General features: G+C 30.7%; 1 protein-coding gene across 2 annotated transcripts in view; it reads right to left on the reverse strand.

Annotated features, from left to right (window-relative positions):
* The window catches only part of LOC149903829 (uncharacterized), an 84612-nt gene that overhangs the window by 13005 nt on the left and 49831 nt on the right, over positions 1-21776 (reverse strand). For both annotated transcript variants that reach the window (XM_090107745.1, XM_090107744.1), the window contains one exon: positions 20430-20467. The gene's annotated coding sequence lies outside the window, so the exon portion shown is untranslated. The remainder of the gene's footprint in view (positions 1-20429; positions 20468-21776) is intronic.

A 21776-nucleotide genomic window follows, 5' to 3' on the forward strand; every position in this document is an offset into this window, starting at 1 on the left:
AACTAAACATAGGTTTATCATTTAAATGACAAGTATTCTAACTTACACCTTACTAGCAAATTTCAAAAGTAAATAATTACCAATATTTACACAAACAATAAATAACTCCAGAAATCGATATTCAAACTTGAAAGACCATAATAATAAAAGGAAAGTGCGCAAAACCGCACGTCTGTACAAATGTCAAACTTGAAAACGAGATAGAAATAATTTGTGCATTTTATCCATTGACCCGGATTGTTTTACCGCTATTGTACTAACTGACCATCCTTGATTCAACCTTTCAATAGAATAAGGGCCGAGAAACTTATAACAATGATTTGGAATGAACAGATTATGGGTGGTAGAAAAATGTGTATTGGTGGAAAGAAAATATGTTTTGTGAGTTGTAACACTTTCTTGTAAGTTATGTTGACAGGAAAAATACAAAAAAAGAAACTAGAGTACTTATGTTTAAATTGGAATAAACGCATTATGTTCGTTTGATTCGGGGGTTAGCTTTATTTACAATAGCTTTAAATTTTCTATGTGAGAGAAATGAGCCTAGTGATTAACTATCTGCGTTTGGAATTTATATCTATAGGTATCTAGTGTCCGCTGGTTAAAAATATACGTAAAATATACGAATATTTTCTTAAACACTTCCAACTCAAACTTAAACTCAAAAAGAAATTATGTAGAGATCGAGCTTATTATAAAAAATTTATAAATTATAGTTTAAAAATATCAATTGGCTGTACTCTAACATCGACAACTTTTACCTTTAACATAATGATACTTTTACTTCACATTACCATCAACCGCAATGACATATCAATAATTCGTAATCGCAGATTGAATTCGCTTTTACTAATTAAATCGATTCAGGTCGAATCGAATGAACGACGTATCAGGAACGTGCGATAGGAAACAATACTGTGAATGTATTACTAACTGCTTTTTATATGTGAACTAATAGGTTAGTTCAGAGTAACTACGAGAAACAGAAACAGGGCGAAGTGACGTTCAAAAATAATTTCTTTAAATTTCGTAGGCATGTAATAAGTCTCTCTACGACTCTATACTGTGTAAAAAAATAACATATTAATATTCAATACAGCAAACATAGATTTTTTTTTTTTAATCTTTTTTTAATAAGGGATTTTTGTCCGAAAGGACGATGACAATCCCATCGTACCTTGTATACAAATATTTAACACTTAATGAACTATATTAACTATATTTTAAATTTAAAGTTGAATAGCATTCTAGCTGCATCAGAGTGTGGTGCAGCTAGAATGCTATGATATGCACCAACATTCATACAGTTTATTTTAAAATTTGTCAACAAGTCTTTTCTTTTAACATCGTTCCGAACACACTCCATGAGGAAGTGTTGGATATCGTCATATTTATGACAGAATTCGCAGTTGGGCGAGTCAACTTTTTTCAAGAGATAAGCAAAACTTCCGCACGGTATGTGTCCGGAACGAAGTCGAAAAGCGGTTACAGTTTCGCGTCTATTAAACTTGTTATTATAAAACCATGGTATGTGAAGAGGCTCACATTGTATACTCTTGTACCAAATGCCTTTTAGCCTTGACCTTTCATTAAAATACTCTTTAAACCGATTATAACACTTAAATTTGAATTCTGTTAGAACTTCCGAATAATTTGGTAAGTAATCAATTTCTTCTCCATCTAAAATAGCCGTTTTTGCTAGCCTGTCAGCCTCTTCATTACCACTCAGACCGATATGGGAAGGAATCCATTGCAGTGCCAAAGTAACATTGGAGTTATTAAAGTTATTAATTTGTTCTATTATTTTATATGCTATCGGGAAACCTACCTTACCAGACACACAACGTTTAAGATGGTGAAGGGCACTTAGACTGTCTGTGAGCAAACATAGATGTGGTAGGAATAATTTGTTAAGTTCATTGTAAAGCGGAATTCACGATAACGCAATACAAAGTTACATTATTTTTATTTCATTATTGTTTACGACAAAACTGTGTCGATGGTACGCACAGATACTGCAATATTGTAGACCGCTATCTATCACTAAATACTTGTTATGTTTAATAGTTCGGAATTATCAACGATCTCAAATATACACCATTCTCTATTACAAAGCGTTGCGTAAGGTTTTGTTTAATAAAATGACACCGGTTATAAAAAACAGGTGATAGAGACACGTTTGGTTGGTAATAAAAATGGTAAAAGAAATAAACAATATGATTCCTTCTAAACTTCTATATTGCCTACAGCACGACGTCAATCTTATAATAATTGTCTAATTAAAAAGTCTTAAATTTCTAAATGTATAATACTCGCGTAAAATCAAACATCAGAAAATACTATCTTATAATTGTTTCAACGATATTTGTAAAGTACTAGCTGAGACCCGCGGTTTTACCCGTACTCCTGTTATCGGACCAGTAGTTCCTGAGATTAGCGCGTTCAAACAAACAAACAAAAAAACTCTTCAGCTTTATAATATTAGTATAGATTTAGATTCAGGTAACCATAGGAAATTAAAATAAAGATTCATCCACTGTAATGAGAGAAACCAGCACTTTACTGACACTTAAGTCTACCAAATCTTGATAAGATTCGTTGAAGCGGTCACTACCTTTGACGAAGTTCAAAGTACTCTAGATTTGAGATAATAAACTAAAATGTTGTTGCAACCATTTGATACCCTTCAATTAATGGTATAGGTATTTAGAAACATACCATTATCCATTCACGATCATCAATCAATCAGACGACATACACAAAAGGTATTGTGTTCGGTTCCCGAGGCAGGCATTAATCGTTGTGAAACCGTCATGTTATGGCAACTATATGTAAACCAGAATCTGATGGCAATTAGGGAAATCAAAATTTTGAGTGTGCAACCCTAGGGAAAATGGACTGAACGATCTTGATACTGCTTATTTTTTAGTTTGTTCTCAACATCATTAGTCACATTACATAAGTGGACAATACTGTACTTAATAATGAGATATCCACTTAATATTGTGTAGGTACTTATGTATAATATACATATTACTTTTATACAGGTAATACATATTATTATTTACACATACCTATATTTGTATGTTCATTTTCATTATGCCATGTGAAAATATCGATGTTATATCGATAGAAAACTAGACTGCTTATAATTTTTTATAAAATAAAATAAAAATAAAATAAAACTATGTTTATTTTCGTAAGTATTAAAAGATAAGTACACACATTATAAAATTGACTTGGACAGCTTGGACTTGACGAATAGCCGTATTGGAAACTCCAGTAATAAGTTTTCATAAAATTATATTCCAATCAACAAACAATATTATAGTTACCTACATATAATATTTTTTAATTGAAAGTATCAAAGCGGGTAAGTCCAATTTACCAATAAAATCTTCTAAATTGAAAATTGTGATGTGTTTGACCCTTCTTCATCAAATATTTTTCTATACACATTATAAACAACACCTCTTGCTTGTGATCACAGCGGCTTTTTCGACATTTTCGAAGATTTTTTAGACAAAATCCTAAAAATTATTTATCAACTGCAAAAAAGACAAATAATTTGACAAACAATTTGATAGTTGTCAAATAAGTTGCCACATGAAAATCTTTTATTTCTTAAATATAAATATGCCATCAGATTCTGGTAGACCTATAATAGTGTTAATTAATTACTAAAGAGGTTGACCTTGTAAGGTTTGCTATAATTGTAGAGCTTTGACATTTGAGCGGTTGGAATTAGATATAATCTGTTATCTGTAGCTTAGAATATGAAAAGTGTATCGACAAAAAAGGGAAGGTATTAATTTTATTATTAGCATAGTATAAAGGTTATTAGAGAAAATATGCTTGCTTTACTGAAAAGTAATTTTTTACGCATAACACGTATTTTATGAGATATATTATATTATGTACATTTTTATGACCGGTAGTTAAAAATTTAGTAGTTAGTAGATAGGTAAATTATCCTATAGTCCAACTCATCCAAGTGTTGTATGAAATCACCTATTTCCTTTCTTATTCCAATGTAAGGATTTCCTTTAATACTATCATAAAATAACAATTTATTAAGTTTGTGTGAATATGTTGTTAAAACTGAAATGAAGTAAATTTCTAGCAAAACTTTCACAAGTTAGTACTTAGGTCTTAAGCGAGCTGCGATTGACCTAGAAAGTTCTAGATTATTTAAACAAATGGATGCGGTTTAGACTGATGATGTTGTTTTGATTATAATACTAGATCAAATTATAGTTTTTTACTTGATGAATGTTTTTTTTTCCATTTCAGAATCAAGTAATCTATACTAATATTACAAAGAGGAAAGGTTTGTATGTATGTATGTATGGTTTTCACGCATAAACTACTGGACCGATTTTGATGAAATTTGGCACAGATAATCTTTAGACCCTGAGAAAGAACATATAGGCTACCTTTTATTGCGAAATATGTACCACGGGCGAAGCCGGACCGCTAGTTGGTAATATAACTATTTTCTCTATTACAGAATAAAGGGAAATGATAATGCTTAACTATGAAGAAAATCGTGGAGAAAGAGCAAAGAAATCGGGATAAAATATCTAATCTGTGAATTTTGACGAATCTTTGGCGTACTCTATAAAAAATTAAAGGCCATTAATTGCTTGGTAGTATAGTCTTGTACAACAATGAAGTCGTTCTGAAATATCGTTATTTATTTCAATTACATTTTTAGCAAAATATCCAGAAGTAAAATAACTGTTTTTTTTTTCGTTTTATTCCAAACGTAGACAATGGATCGATTTTCCTTCTATACATATCGGTTTCTAGCTAAAATAAGGTATCAAATAAATATCATAATGTTAGCTCGAATAGGCAAAGTAATTAGTTATTAAAGGTATGTGTTTGTATGTAAATGGAAAGTGGCGAACGTGGCGAGCACTTGGCAAGGCATTAATGCTAAATAGTCCATTGTTAGCATTTCACAAATACCTAAGAACTACGTATGGTGTAGGGTTAGAAGAGAAGCGTTTTTTTTTTAATATACCTATTTTATTTTTTTAATAGAAATAGTCAAAAAAATACAAGAAAGAAACATTAGAAGTCGTAAGAGAAACAACTAGGAATATCATCGCTCCCTGCAGTAGTTTATAATTATGTATAATTAACGAACTAACATTAAACTACACTTTGGTTCTACTAAATAAAAATATAAGTATAAAAGTCAGATAAACTACTTATTTTGTATGAAAATGATGGATAGAGTTAACTAATGGTGTTTAAAATTTTTGAAATAGGTAATTCGTTTGGTCCTGTCTCTTGAACCAAACAGAAAACAGTCCATTGTTTACTGTTTTGGTTATAGGATATTTACACACTGATTGAATATTACTTTGATGAGTTTGTTCGTTTGTTCATTACGATCTATGTACCGTTCTTAAGAATTATTGTATCGGCAGTGTACCTTAATACATGTCCTATAAATCAAGACAATGTTTTAATTGTATTTTCTAGGAATTTTACTAATTACTGTACCTTCTAAAGGTTAAAGCGAAATAACATTATTTAGTATTAACTATTAATTTGTTGTTGATTAATTTATAGGAGTGGGCTATGTTTAAAGGGATGTGGTCCAACATTCCTGATAGGTCAAGCACATTAAATTGCCTCAGATGCTCGCCACACCCTTTTCTATGTCGTTTGTATAGATTTTAATGATTATTATGGTTACATTAAGTTTAAGCTCGATTTATGACAAAGACATTAGAATAAAAACTACTATACTTTTAAATTATGTGCGGAATAATTAGACACATAAAATAAAACAAACGAGTTTTAATCACAATATTCTCATTTAGCTACAAATAATCTTAGATAAGTGGACTGTTATTATTAGGAAAATGAGAGTTCTTATGGGATTTAAAAATATATCCTGTATTTTTTATCTCAAATATCGACTGATATCAGTAGATTTATGAGCCGATTATTATATTAAACATAACTTTATGAATTCAAATATATTATACTATTTAATGGGATAAGTTAAGTCCTAGACAATTAAAGTTGGTACACCCGTACTCTATATTATACTATGACTACTTACTCATAAATATAGATTATTTTTGTTCTCGTACATATCTTATTGTCTAGTAGCAGGAATCAAACCACCTACGGTATAATCACCGAAGTTATTAACTACTGTTCCAACAGAGTCATCAATAACATAGAGATGAATGCACATTAAAAAGCAAAGAACAATAACAAAGCATTTTAAAACAAATCGTCCTCATTATAACGGACTAGTTACATAGAAAGGATTTGAGTTGTTAATTATATAATTTGAGCTATTTTAGGCTGATGCCACACTGTTGCATAAGACATTTCTTAGAATAAACTATAAAGATAGCGTATAGTCTCGTGTTGATTATACTTGATCTAATTTTGTACATGTAGTTATTATTTTGTGTTAATTTTAATCTCAATTTCTAAAATAAAATATTATACTGGCAATACATCAATCTTTTAACAAGGTTTATTTCCTAGCACTAGTTTATGTAATATGACTACAAATAACGTCACAATTTCTTTAACTAAGGGCCGATTATGCTTGGATAAAACCTTGGATAAAACTTATCCGTCCAATAAAGTTACACAATAATATTAAATGTCACGTAAACTGTCAAATACGGGCAATTAGAATACGTTTTTAAAATGGTAGTTTTATACATTATTCGACGAATAAGTTTTATCCAAGCATTGAAAAATCGGCCCTTAAGGGTATAAAATGTGAATGTAGGACTTTGGAACACATCGAATTTCACCATAAACGATAATCTGCATCCTGATTATTTTATTAACAGTCTTGATACGAATAATATTCCAAATTGCATAAAAATTGGTTGCGTTTTCGCGCCAATCAACAACAACCAAAAATATTCTTCTTCGTTTATATATAAATATGTAAGAATTATCGGTGTTCCAGTTCTGTCATAATATAATAATAACTAGTGTAGTTCAGTAGTGTGGTCGCGTGGTAACAGCTCGTCACGGAAGGCAATCAGGAAGGCATCACCCAATAATGAGATATGACGCCCCTTCATCTAACATCATCAGCTGAGATTGACTGGACAATTATATTGTACACACGTCATGTATACGGTGTTGTTTGGAAGATATATTATGGGAGTAGTAAGTAATGAGTCTGGGTTGACACGGGATGGTATGAAGTACAAGTGATAACTGCGTTAAAAACAACCGACATCAAACTTGCACTTGCAACATTTACAAATACAGACAAAAATGCTCATAAAATAAAAACTACTGGGCCTATCCGAATAAAATTTTTATGGGACCAATTCGACACCATCCCGCATCGAACAAAAAAAGAATCACGTAAATCGGTTCAGAAACCTCGGAGTAATCGGTGTACATACATAAAAAAAAACATACCGGCCGAATTGATAACCTCCTCCTTTTTTTTGAAGTCGGTTAAAAATTTGGTTGTGTCACGGAATAATAGCCGTCTGCTGATTTTTTTTTTAAACGAGTATAACGTATTTATTATGTGACCCTCTTCAAAATAATGTAAATTGTAGATAGATAGTGACAGTATTTATCTATACTAATATTATAAAGAGGAAAGGTTTGTATGTATGTATGTATGTATGTATGGTTTTCACGCATAAACTACTGGACCGATTGTGATGAAATTTAGCACAGACATTCTTTGGACCCTGAGAAAGAACATAGGCTTTTATTGCGAAATATGTACCACGGGCGAAGCCGGAGCGGACCGCTAGTTTTATTTATAAGTGTATAGTCTGGAGATAAAAATAATAGTTCCTATGCCTAGTTTCCCTGGGACAAAAAAGCTCAACAATAATCAAAAAATCCATACCTAGCAGAACATAAAATTATGTTTTACATATTTGTACGTGGATCTTTATCAAATAATTGCAACGAGAAATGAAATAATAGTTTTACTATATTGAGAGATAAACATCAATACTTACAGTTACTATTTCAGGATTTTCTTCTGCTATGCATGGTTCTACTTGGCTTGTAATTTTACTACGGGTATTCATAAAACATCTTCAAAAACATTTGACACTGTCTTGTTACAAAATTAAGTGTATTCCTGTTCGCATTGTAATGCAACTTGTAGAGTACAAAGATCGGCGTGCAACAAAGTTTAGTATCCTTGGTGGTCTAAACTAAGTACCATCAACCAGAAGGAGTCGTTTCTTTATATTCATTAATTTGTCGTATTTCCAAAGAAATATGTATTAGAATATAACATTTTTAATTTTTACAAATTTTATTTCCCACAATTCAGCGTGACTTCGTCTTTTAAAATTTTTATTTTTTTTAAACGAGATATTCGAATTCTAATTTCCCGCCAAATTCAACGCAGCACAGATTATGTTTTTTTTCGGCCAGGTTCTTTTATTTATTACTTTATGTAAAATAAATGTAAAAAAAAAATAAAATAAAAATCATGTTGATATTATCCTCTGCCATCCGGCAAAAAATTCTTTAACATATAATATTTATTTTCTTTATAATATTTTCTAGTTTCTACAGATAAAATATAATTTTGACATGATGCCTTGGCTTTCTTACAATGATGTGTTCCAACATAAGTCGTTATGTTATCTAATACTATCTGATAATTACATCGATGTTAGAAACGCCTATTTTAATGATAAATGTATGAGGGAAGGTTAGTGTTGGAAAGCTGTATTGTTGATTAAGTTCACAGCTATGTGGGATGAATCATGTACGTGTAACAGTTGATATAAATCATGTACGGCATTGTCCAAGATAATTGTTTTAGGGTTGATATATCATTATTATTATAATAAATTCATAAGTTAATTTATAACAAGTTTCTTTTTCATAAATATGTTTCATTTTTTAATTTCATCTTGCTTGTGGTTGAAGGATAGTATTGCTGCCTTAGAGCATATAGTTATATTACAATAGTATATATACTCTAAGATTGCCGCGTAAATATATTAAATTTGAAAATAAAAATCAAATCTACTATGAAATGTTATTATGTACAGTTTACCAATTCTTTTCATAATTTGTTAAGTTTATAGTTTATTGCTATAGTTATTTAAACACCAAGTTATTTTAAGTAATAAAATTCGATTTCCCAAAATAAAAGGGCTTTCTTCGTTTAGGAATGCAAAAAAGAATGAAAAAATAATCGTCCATTTAAGTTGTTATACGCTAACAATGCGTTCCAAATCCAGTATTTATCTCAAGTTTCGTGGGTGGTATCTAAATTACATTTTAATTTCTTAGTCACGCGATCCTGTTTTTGTTTATAAATCTATATGTAAGACAATGTTTGGAATTTATTAAAGTCGATTTAGCTCTTTTCACAGTATCTTTAACACAATGTGTCTAATACACAGTTTTTTCGTAACAATCGCCTAAATATCTACTAATAAGCATATGTGATATCTCCAGCTATTACCGAACTTTATGTAAAATTATACGCAGAACAATTTTCCGTCCTGAGACTAGAAGCCAGATATAGACAGAAATAGCAAGTGACTTTTAACAAAGCAATCAATAAAAACAATTAAAGATTTATGTTTATTTATGTACCTGTGAATTTTTATGTTGTAGTAAAACTTGTTTCACGAAAACTGCATAAAATAATTGATCGATTCGTCACGCAGACCCTGTCCGTGACCTTCATTTGTAAGTGCTACGGCTAATGTTAGGAATTCGGTCAAAATAGATTTCGTCCGTGTAAAATTTAATTTACTATAATTTTGTTATTGATATTAATGACTACGACGTTTATGTTACTTTAGGATTCTAGTATGAATACTTAAAACTTAACCCATGCAGAATTTTTAGTATCTTGAAAGTTTATGTGGTAAATTTTAAAAGAAAAACTATTTTTTTACAATATTAGCCGTCTAGACTTTAGCCTATTTGTTATTTAGACACATTTATACTGGAGTTTATATTAGATCTCGCAATAAATTGTTTATTACCTATTGTAATTCCTTTGTGCAGAGATATTTTCCTTTACCTGAAGGTTGCCTGGCAGAGATGGCTTAGAGCCATAAGGCCGCTATTTGTACATTTTGAATGGTTTTGTTGTACTTTTATTTTATAAGACTGTTGTACAATAAAGAGTAAATAAATAAATAAATAAATATTTTACTGACCACTGTCTTTTTATTTCTTATTTTCATACTTATACATTCTTGTTTTATAAACTCGCGCACAATAAAACAAAGTTATAAATTATAATTATATAAATGTTTCCGCAGTAATTTCCAGCAATAAATGCAACGAGGTATGTGTTGCTGTATGCTTTAACATATAAAGGAATAATAACAATTAAAATATTTCCATAGTTGTGTATTTTCTTGTGTTCGTTTTTATACTAGTATGGTATACTGTTTTTATGAGATTTAAAAGGCGTTTAACATGCATGTAAATGTATTTATATTAGTGACTAGCTGTGCTTCGCGGTTTTACCCGCAGTGCTCAGCTCCTGTTGGTCTTAGCGTGCAGGTGACATAATATTATAGCCTATAGCCTTCCTCGAGAAATGGGCTATCAAACACCGAAAGAATTTTTCAAATCGGACCAGTAGTTCCTGCTTAATAATATTAGTATTAAGTATAGATTAACAAATGAATGTGTCTAAGTACACCACTATTTATTATTACACCACACACTGTTCCAATACGATTTAATTTGCCATCATTTTACGCGCAAATGTTATTCAAACTCTAAACATTTATTTATTCTATTAGTCTTCTTCTAGAAGCACTTTTGAATCGTCATTACATATTTTTAACATTTACCACAGCTGTATTTGATTATAGAGGCTTGAAAATTACTTTTTTTTCAGTTCCAAACTGTGTAGCACTTTCCTATTTATGTTATTTGAAAGCAACAATATTTTAATGTTATCGCAACTAAATATTTTATTATACTTTGGTTATCTTTTACGCATATCCAAATCCAAAGCTACCACAGATATATCTATTTACTAGTAAATGCAGGTTCCATAACCGTTTTATTGTAATGTATGAGTACGATTAGGCGCGTTGTAAAGTGGAGGAAATTCTTTGTTTCGCCGGCAGTTATCTTAAATCGCTATCTGTTGGTATGGACGCGAAATATAATTATCGACAGGAGCTGGTAGGCTCCGCTTTGCACTGACTTTGGTTGAGAAAATGCGCTTTGTGATTTTGATATCATAATTATAATTATACTTAATAAAAACATTTCATTACGTTAATAATGTGCAAATTGCGATGTTCAGTATAAATTGAAAAATGTTGTTTTTGTTGTTAGAAAAAGAAGTGTATGATGTTTAACATTTTTGCTTATAAACATTGATGAATTACTTGAACATTAGGGCATTAATATTACAAATTACAATCTTAACTGTTTTTTGTTTCTATAATAATAATTACAAAATTCTATTAATACGTTAGAAACAGTATACAATAATATACACAAATTCTAAGAACAGCACGCTAATTAAATACAAGTTACAACTTCAATTACCACAATTGTACCAAGTGGAATAAACCCCAGGATCGCACTAGAGGTGGAGCCAACGGTATCATAGCAAGCTCTTACTCTTAGTTTTATTGATACGGCTATGATTTTCAGCTTACCATAGATATAAGTTATAACGGAACACTAATAGATAAGACTGATAATCACTGAGACGGTAGTACATATATATTGTTCTAGCGTATTGATTGTGTTGCTTTTGAGGATTTATTGGTTATTACTTATTAGTAAGTTTTGATGATTTTATTAAAGTAGGTATAGTAAGTTCATAAGGAGATTAAGGTGTTTGAACTGCAATCGAACAAAGCCGCGGGCGTAAATGTGTGTGTTTGTCAATTACAATTAAATCAATTCTTTGATAAAGTTAAATGTAATCTTCGATTAGTAATAAAACAATGTTTCAAACCGAAAGCCTCGACTAGGAATTTTTATTTCAATAGCTTACAAAGTATTAATTAACTACAAAAGAGTTTGTAATTCGAATGGCCAATGTTCTTATTTGTAATAAATAGAAATCTTTTTTTAAAGAGTTTCAAAATTAGAACAAGATTCCATTTTGAATCTGTGCGAAAAGTGCAGTTCCCGCCAAAATAAATTGAAATCTATTTATTTTTTAAATAAGCTGTTTCAAAATTAGAACACGATTCCATTTTGAATCTGTGCGAAAAGTGCAGTTCCCGCCAAAATACATTGAAATCTATTTATTTTTTTAATAAGCAGTTTCAAAATTATAACACGATTCCGTTTTGAATCTGTGCGAATAGTGCAATTCCCGCCAATTAACGGGTCCGATCTACATAAGTCTTCATGGGCGGTTACCGTGGGTAAAGACAGGTGTGTTCCTATTTAATTAGCAGTCTTGTTTAGTCTGTATCTGTTTTGTATCGAATATCGGTACATTGGAATAAATCTATTTTCTTTTGCTAATAATGATTAATGACTTAAAACTTATTCTTTATTGTAGTTCAATTCATGAATGTTTTATCTCGTTACGGTAACTAAGTAGGTACCCATAAGTACCTATGTATTTTCTAATCTGTGCCAACGGGCTGTTTGTCATTTAAACTGAAACAAGATTTTCATATTTTAATCTGTGGTTAGTGTAAATATTTAAGATGAGAATTAATAAAAAATGGCATAGATATCAGTTGTGTTCACAGACAGTTAATGTTATCATTCGGACTACAATAACATTAGCCTAACAGAATTAGAATTATCCAAATAATTGCAATCTTTTAGGAATCATAAATCTGCGGTCCGAATTGTTATTTTTGAATTATTTCCGTGTGGTAGCGTCTATATTTGTTTTAAGCAATATGTTGAAAGTTACTCCTTGATATAAAGGTTACAGATAGATTGAATTCGATGCGTTACGATGTTTATTTTTGTGAACATTAAAATTTTAGTGCGTTATAAATATTGATTTTATTGCAACTCGTGCTTTATACATTCTTGCGGTTTTTGCTATGGTTTTTGTTTATTGTTATTGCAGTGACGTACAAGGTCTCGTTTTGCGCCATAAAAGATTAGAGGGAAAAGGCCGTTTCGTCGTTTTGTTTTGAGTGTTAGCCGTGACGAAATTAAGGTATGTTATATTGTTGATGGAGTGTTAACAAATAATAATAAATAATAATCGATACAAAGAAGCATGCAGTCTTTAGTATCAAAGCTGAAAATTGGATTTGGGATCCAAAAGTGAGTAGATATCAAAGTAAAAAAATGAGAATATTGTAGATTTTGAGCTTTATCATAATTTAGGTAGGTACTCTTGTTTTATTTACGGATGGTAAAAATTTAAAATAAATTTAGCTTACAAAAGATACTTTTCCAAGTGTATGGATGAATTATCACGAATTATTTTGCCTTATTCGTTGAAATGTTGCCGACACCAAAATCAGCCATTACATTATTACCAGTCCGTATATTTATGGGGTATCAGCGTGGTATCATTTGATAAATCATACCAAATTATATACGAGGTGGGCATTCATACCACGATTTATTTGCAAAAAGTAATGTTTTCCTTATTTTATTTTTGAGTTGTGAGAAGCGTTGGACGCATTCGGAGAAAACTCATTATTTATAATAATTATTAAATAAGTAATAAATTATATTTTGTTATCATGATAAGTATCATATTTAAGTTCAAAATGGTAATAACTAATAATCCGTTCGTTTCAGGGAAAGTACGAAATATACAGTAAAATAATTGAAGTAGGTACTAAGTAGATATTTTTAACGAAATATGTAATAAACACGAAGTTTTTTCGTTTCAATTTTCTTTATTACCATTGTTTAATAAATTATTTATCTATTAATTAATGTTTTGAAACTAGTGGTACCTGAATTGTAATAATTAATAATAGATATCAAATATTTTATAAAATTGATTTTGAATAAAATTTTCAATCCACCTCTTTGTTCTCCAGCAAAAGTACCAGGCGCACATACACAGCAAAGAATTCGATTGGAGCGTTGCCCTCAAAATTGTCAAGGGCGTATTGCGAACTATCAACTATACTCTGTCCATTATATTATTTGCTTTTTGACAGCTTCACGCCTATGTTTAATTGTATTGTCTATGTTAAAATGTCATACAAATAATTATCGTACTTCATGGACAGGTCCCGCCCACTTAGTGATGCCTACACAGAATTATTCAATGATGGGTCGATAGATTAAAATAATCGATAGAAATACTCTATAAAATATATCCGATACAGAAAAACTTTTCTATTATGTTATATAATTTAAACGTAAAAACAACCAAATTGTAAGATAGAAACCAATAAATAATAAAATATTAGTTTAGTTTAGTTTTAACATACAATGCATAGATATGTGGTCTTATTATTACATATCTTATTAGTACGTTTACGTTGTAATTATTATTTACGTACCTGATTCGATTTATGATAATATTTTGAATTTATAATTGAAATGGTACAACAATCGATAATCTTTTGAACATCACTTCTGGTATCACCCGTCGAGCTGTCAAAAAGCAATTCTTATAGTGGACAGACTATAAACAGAACAACCGAAGCGGATAGAAGATAACGGTCAGATATGATAAAGTATTGCTTGTTAAGAATTGGGTTGGAACTGGACCGGCCACTTCGATTGTATCGTCGATATAAATAGCCGAGATTCGCTCTATCGAATGATATACGAGGCTGTGGCGGCACGCTTCTGTGATTTCTGCTGCCTTAGTAACCTGAATGACAAATTTTGTGTGAGATTGCCATTTTCATAATTTTTTAAAACAGATCAAAAGTTTTTTATGGGTTTCTATCATGAAATATAAATATTTTATACCGATTATTGCATTAATTTAATAAAATTGGATAATCCCTTTCTTCTATTAATTGAAAAATACTCAAACAGCGAACCATTCGGCAAATAACTATAACTTTGAAATTTGCTAGCATATCGTGTACAAGTTTACATTATTTTCAATACTTCTACCCTTTAAATTAAAAACAAACATACCAACATTAACAAAAAATATTAAAACTGTAAACATTTCTCATTGTAAGTCTTTTGATTGCGTATTTACGTTGTACGAGTCACAATCCACCGTACTTTTTACTTAATTATCTTCTAAGTGTGAAAGACACGGTATTCGTGGGAAACTAAATTAAAGGTGTCGTGTTAGGAGCAGAAGCGATTTACATACTATACTTTTGGAACCTAATTTTATATAGTTTCTTTTGTTTCTTTAGGCTATATTCTGTTCGAGAAACTAGGCTTTTTAACCAGTAAAGTCTATGAGCTATTCAATATTTGATATACGATGCCACCCCTTTTTTTGCTCATCCTTTTAAAGATTGTATTTTCAAACTTTCATATCAAATATTTTTTATCAATTTAGCTTCAAATCTGTCAGTGTTTTATAGAAACATCAGGTATGTTTAAAGTAAAAAGAGCCTACCTATAAAGTTAAACCACAAATATTAACCCACACTATAGAATGAACCAGGAAGCATTTTGCAAAACATAAATTTTTTATCCTAATGATTTGATTGGTCCGTTTTATTATGTCATTCATTTATCTTTCCTTTTTTAAATTTTAATTTACTACAAAATGATGTAATAGCACAGACTAATAATAATATACTACGTAAGTAATAGGTAGTTCTAAAACTTGTTTTTTTAGCATTCGAACCCACCTCCGCCTACTCCTTACAGTCGACACATTGCATAAATATTCTAAGTCCAATAAATTACCGTCTAATGCTATTACCGGAATATTGACACAGATATCTATGTCATAAGTTTTAGTGACACAACACCTGTTAGAATGGTTCGATTGTCGATTGTTGATATGCAAATGAAGAATACACGTGCGACTCATTTGTCTACGATTTTTCGTCGCGCGATTTTTTGTCCTGCTTTTGTCGCGTATTTAATGATATTGTGTCTTACCTTCTTAGTGTTAATTTTAAAAAATACTATTGTATTTAGCTGTTAGGAAATATCCAAGATAAATGCATGTTATATAGAAGTATTGTTGATAATTTTTTAAAGTGAAACTTTTATTACATCGTCTCAAACTTTTTGGTCTGTGTAGCGCATGTCGCGTGTATCTTGGCTGCCGAGTAGGTATACCTACTCGGCAGCCGACTGCGACATGCGCTACACAAAGCAGTGTTCGGAACCGTTCGAACAGTTTCACTTTTACCGTGGTTTCATAAAACCACACAACATTTTTTTTTCTATTACCTAATTCGAAATTAGTTTTTTGCTCAGTAATTTCATTCTTGAAGTTTAAAATTTATATAAATAGTAAGGGGAGACGTTGGTACAGATTTAATTTTGACACATAATTTAAGTAACTATTAATGGTAGTAGGTATTACAAAATCCTGTATTCATTCATTAAAATCGTTCGTAAGTGAAAGGCCTTTTTATAAATGCATGCAAATGCTTCTACTATGCAAATCATTCATTATTTATGTACCCTAATTAAACATTTGATTTAGGGCCGATTTTTCAATGCTTGGATAAAACTTATCCGTCCAATAAAGTATTACACGATAGTATTAAAATGTCACGTAAACTGTCAAATACGGGCAATTAGAATAAGTTTTTAAAATGGTAGTTTTATTCATTATTCGACGAATAAGCTTTATCCAAGCATTGAAAAATCGGCCCTTAGTGTTGATTGACAAACAAGACAAACAACCAATACAAACTTTGCCAATAATAGATACTAATTGAAACCTAGGGCACAGAACTTAAAAGCTTAGATATAATACAGTAAATTTAGACTAATGTTTTAATTGCGAAACCACTTTTGTTAGTTCATTTTGTATCACGTTTCAATGGGTGATGGTGAACAGTTTAAAATGGATTTTATTATACTATTTATAAAATAGAAGATTGTGGAATGATTATGACTAATTATTTCGCGAATCAACCTTATTAAATGAGGAGTAGGGGATTGAATCAAAGCAGTTTGCGCATGCAAAGACGAGGGATAAAGTTAGTTTTCTTACAAGTGTTTTAAAGAAGGCCAATTGTTATCTGATATAAACCAATAGTTAGTACATAATTTTAACGTTCTCTCATACTTGCTCAATCATCTCAATATCGAATATTTTTCAAGCGAACCAAGGTTGTTAGTTATTATAAAAATGTATATTTTATCTGGTTATTATAGATACTTATTTTAATATCAAATATAATGACAATACAATATGAACTATTTGTTCTGAATGTTATAAACCTAATCATTGAACCGTTTTTGTGTGATTGGGTAACAGACATTCAAATAATCTCTTTTATAAGCTTTCGCAACTATTTATTAGCGGACAATAACTGCTATATAATAACTGTAATTTAACTAGGTAGATAGTTATGTAGTTTTTGAGAAAAAAAAGAAACTTATATTGTTAAGTTTAAAATAACTATTTTTTTAATATCCACTTCCAGTTCTAATTCTATCGAAAATTTCATCAAAAGCGACACAGCAGTTTCCGCTTATACGTACATGAAATTAATATAATCGATGCAATCAATATAAAGCTACCCAATGAGAACCCGGTAGTATAAATAACTGGCCGCAGGGTCAAGGCATAGCCTCAAGCGATTTAACAAATTCATTATTATTTAATTACTAGTAATTGCTTCTAATAAATTGAATGTTGATTGAATGTATTTAATTAACAGGTATTTTGTGTACAATTTATTTCTGAATGCGAATTGCAAATAAACAATTTTTGATTGATATTTGTTGATTGATATACTTTGCAATTGTTTATGCAAAGTTAAGAGTCAAAACATTTGAATACAGTGCAAATATTTTAAAGAAAAACGTGAAAAACACAGAGAACTGAACGAATAGAGATCGATTAATAATGCTATTTGTGCAGGTTTTAGACCTGAGCAAAAATCTAAAAAGGGTCATTTGACCAAGGGTATGTACCTTAGCTCACCCTCGAGGACTTTCGATATTATCATCATGTCAAAGAAAAGTAGCGATTATTTCCGCTGATTTTATTTATTTTCTCATACTATGTTCCACACGACAAATGCAAGGCCGCCCGCGTGAGAACCGTCGATACATTCCTGTAAAATATAGATGCATAGTATCTGTTACTATTTACTATTTTATTTATTACCGGTCAGTTTTGCATACAAACTTATTGACCAATAAATTCTTGGAATCATTTATAACTTTATTTAATTGGTTGATAGATTTTAACTAATGTATGTTTAATGGTTTAAAGTGTATCGTTATTCGTTTAATATCTCAATTTTATTTTACCAATTACCAATCAAAACTATGTTTTCGTGAAAACCTTGTTCTACAAAGGAAAATTCAAACTGGTTAAAATGAAAATCACGCAGTCTAATTTTTAAAATAATTAAAATGTACCTACGTGTATAAGTTATATTAATAATTAACATAACATTATAATTCACAGCATAATTACCATAGAGCCTCATAATAAATCAACAACATCATCCTAGCTTAAAAGAAATGCCTTCCTGACTGACGTTTCAATTACAGACAATTTATTTTTAAGAAAACCACCCGCGTTCTCGATATCGATCTTTTGTTTGTCGGTGCATCACTAAAGCCTTACTCTATAGTGTTGTCCTTTGTTCGATATAATTATCGATCGTCTATTTTGACGATGATTCAATTAAATTTTAATGAAGATGTTTTCTCGATTCATAATCTTGTGGTTTATTTTTGTTTTGTTTTCATTAGTTAATTTATATTGTGGGAACTCTTTGGAGTTATTGAGAGCGTAAAATAATTCATTTGTTTTATCAAGCTATCTTTTTATAAGGGTTTGGATAAAGTTTTTACACGGCCGTTTCCGTCAAGTTGGTCAAATGTGGGTTGGCAGTTATTGTATTGTCATATAATTTTTGGTAAAACATGTTGGATTATCGAACAACGAAATTATCGTTCGCCAATCGTATTACATTATTTTTCATATAAAAATATACCAATTTAATTTGCACTTAACGCAGTCTTGAACCCACGACCTTTTTGATTGAATTCAGAGACCTTAATAACTAAACCATTGCTCAATTCATCTTAGTATAATTGAATTAGTTATTACAACTCTATATACAGTTTTCGGATAAAAAATCATAACATCAAATCACGCGGTTTCTACGTGAAAGACAGACAAACAAACACACTTTCGCAGTTACAATATTATAGTAAGATTTAACGTGAAATGAAATAAAACAAGTTATTCGAATGCCGTTAGATTTCCAACCATTATACGCTAAACATACCCCATTCGAAGTGGGTCTATATACTAGTTCTAAACAGCCTAAAGATATGACCTAGATAAGTAGATGCCTAGATACGGCTGCAGCCAGATAAATACGTTCATTGTTCACTTTAGATTCTGTTCGCTTGAAGTTTGTTTTGTAGAAGACGTTTTGTAAGTGGAAGAACAGACCATAACATGTATTATGTACTTGTATCTATACGAAATTTAATGTTCTTTTTTTATGGTAAGCCAAGTTTAACTGTACAGGTAGACCTGCGCACGTCAATTAAACATAGGTAGCTACACAGGTCTACTCCCACACATGTTACGGTCTACCTGTGCATGTATACCCGTACAGGTGGATCTGTCAGGTGTGTGGCAACCATACGTTTGGTTATTCCTAATCTCAGGAACTACTGGTTCGAATTGAAAAATATACGACCAATAGAAGCACGGCAACGAACCGCTTGTAAAAGCTCGTATCGCCAGAATTGCCTTGTAAAATGTGACAAAACCGGGAAAAATATTCGTCCTAACATCAGACTAAAATGCATGGACCTACAATATATTTGTATACTTACCTAGATTTAACATAAATAGCAAAATTTATAATGTTACGAGCAAGCAATTTCCCCAGTACTAAATCGTGGACAGACAGCCAGACGCCATCCGTTTCTCGCGTCATGTAGACGTTTCCTGTGACACACCTAGTGCCACATCACTATTGAAGTGTAGGATAGGAAGTAGGATATATTTATAGGTATGTATGTAGGTATCTTTGTATTTAGAAATTCCTTAGGGCCGATTTTTCAATGCTTGGATAAAACTTATTCGTCGAATAATGTATAAAACTACCATTTTAAAAACGTATTCTAATTGCCCGTATTTGACAGTTTACGTGACATTTTAATATTATCGTGTAATACTTTATTAAACGGATAAGTTTTATCCAAGCATTGAAAAATCGGCCCTTAGACGCAATATAAATCATTAGTTTGACATTTGTACAAAGTTTTGCTATATCCAAAATTATTAATATATCCTCGGATTTAAATATCTACGATTTATATAAGACTGATAAGAAATATTTCTTATGATCCATATAACCAAGATTTCCATTTTGCTAAAAGCTTACCTGTCAGGTGTTCGAAGGCTGGTAATGTGCTCAAAAACCTGGAACAAAAAGAAATACTTTTTATTAGAAAAAATATTAGAACATAACCTTATTAAAAACAGCCAAATCCTCATAAACATATTCGTATTAAAACATATGTAGCTACAAGAATATTATGAGAATAGATCTATGGAAAGCTAATTTAATAATAGGAATAAGCACTAATAATTGTGCTGTTAAGTATTAACAATGCGGGAGTTGTAAAATTGGTCATTCGTTTGAATGTTATCTAAATATTCAATTTTATTACACATTTGTAAGCACATTTGTTTAAATTGTGTTTTGTTTATAAATGTAAATAATATTGAATGTTAAACGAACCGCTTGTAAAAGCTCGTATCACCAGAATTGCCTTGTAATTTAAATTATTTCCAGTGAATTTGTGATTAAACAACTGATATCAAAACATGGAATATTATTTTAATGAGGCAGATCCTATAAAGGCGGTTTCTAGTGTTTGTGGGTGGTGCAAAGTGTAAGAATAAGCGATTTAAAAATTAAATATTTTAAGCATAGGTAACTTGCTTCACATACATAGGTATAGTATAGTCACTTATAATACCACAAGAACTTCAAAATTATCGGGTATTTTCCGATAGGTTCGTTGCAAACAAATGAAGGAGTCAAGTTTTTAGTCAAGGTTAAAAAATCACGAACGCGAAGCGCGAGTGATTTTTCCTGAAAAACTTGACGACTTTATTTGTTTGCAGGGATCCTTGAGGGAAATGCCAGATAATTTTGAAGCTCGTGTGGTATTCGGGAAATTATTTTTCCGTCCCAAATGTCGGCCAATAATTTCACAATTGAATTGAACCTGTCAGTTTGACGTCAACGACCAGAGAAAATTTTCAAAAAATTATCAGTATAATACCACAATAATACCATGTAGGTTGTACCACGTGACGTCGAATGGTGCAATTCTATTGGTCGATATTTGGGTCGGAAAAATAATCACATTAATTTAATGGAATTATGTTCTGAAAAGCTTTTTAAAATCTACAATAATGTTACTACACAGTATATTTTGTATTTATTACGATTTGTATAAGTGATAGGTAGTGAAGTGATTTTATTATTGCACGCCTCATAAGCGAAGCGTTGAGGTGGGTACTACTGTCACTTCGCGCAAAACATCTGATTTTTCAAACTTAAAATGTCTTTATGTATCATACATTGCACTTGTAAGATAATACATACACACACATATTAAGAAAAAACACTATTTTTAACGTTCATGATATTTTTGATGTCATTTTTGTTATTTAAACTAGTTAAAAAACAGTTTAAAAAAGTTCTGTCTTGGACGTC

This window comes from Colias eurytheme, chromosome 12 (assembly GCF_061535395.1).
Source record: "Colias eurytheme isolate Ceu_HAF_F1 chromosome 12, ilColEury1 Martin Lab GWU primary, whole genome shotgun sequence".
Taxonomy (NCBI): Eukaryota; Metazoa; Arthropoda; class Insecta; order Lepidoptera; family Pieridae; genus Colias; species Colias eurytheme.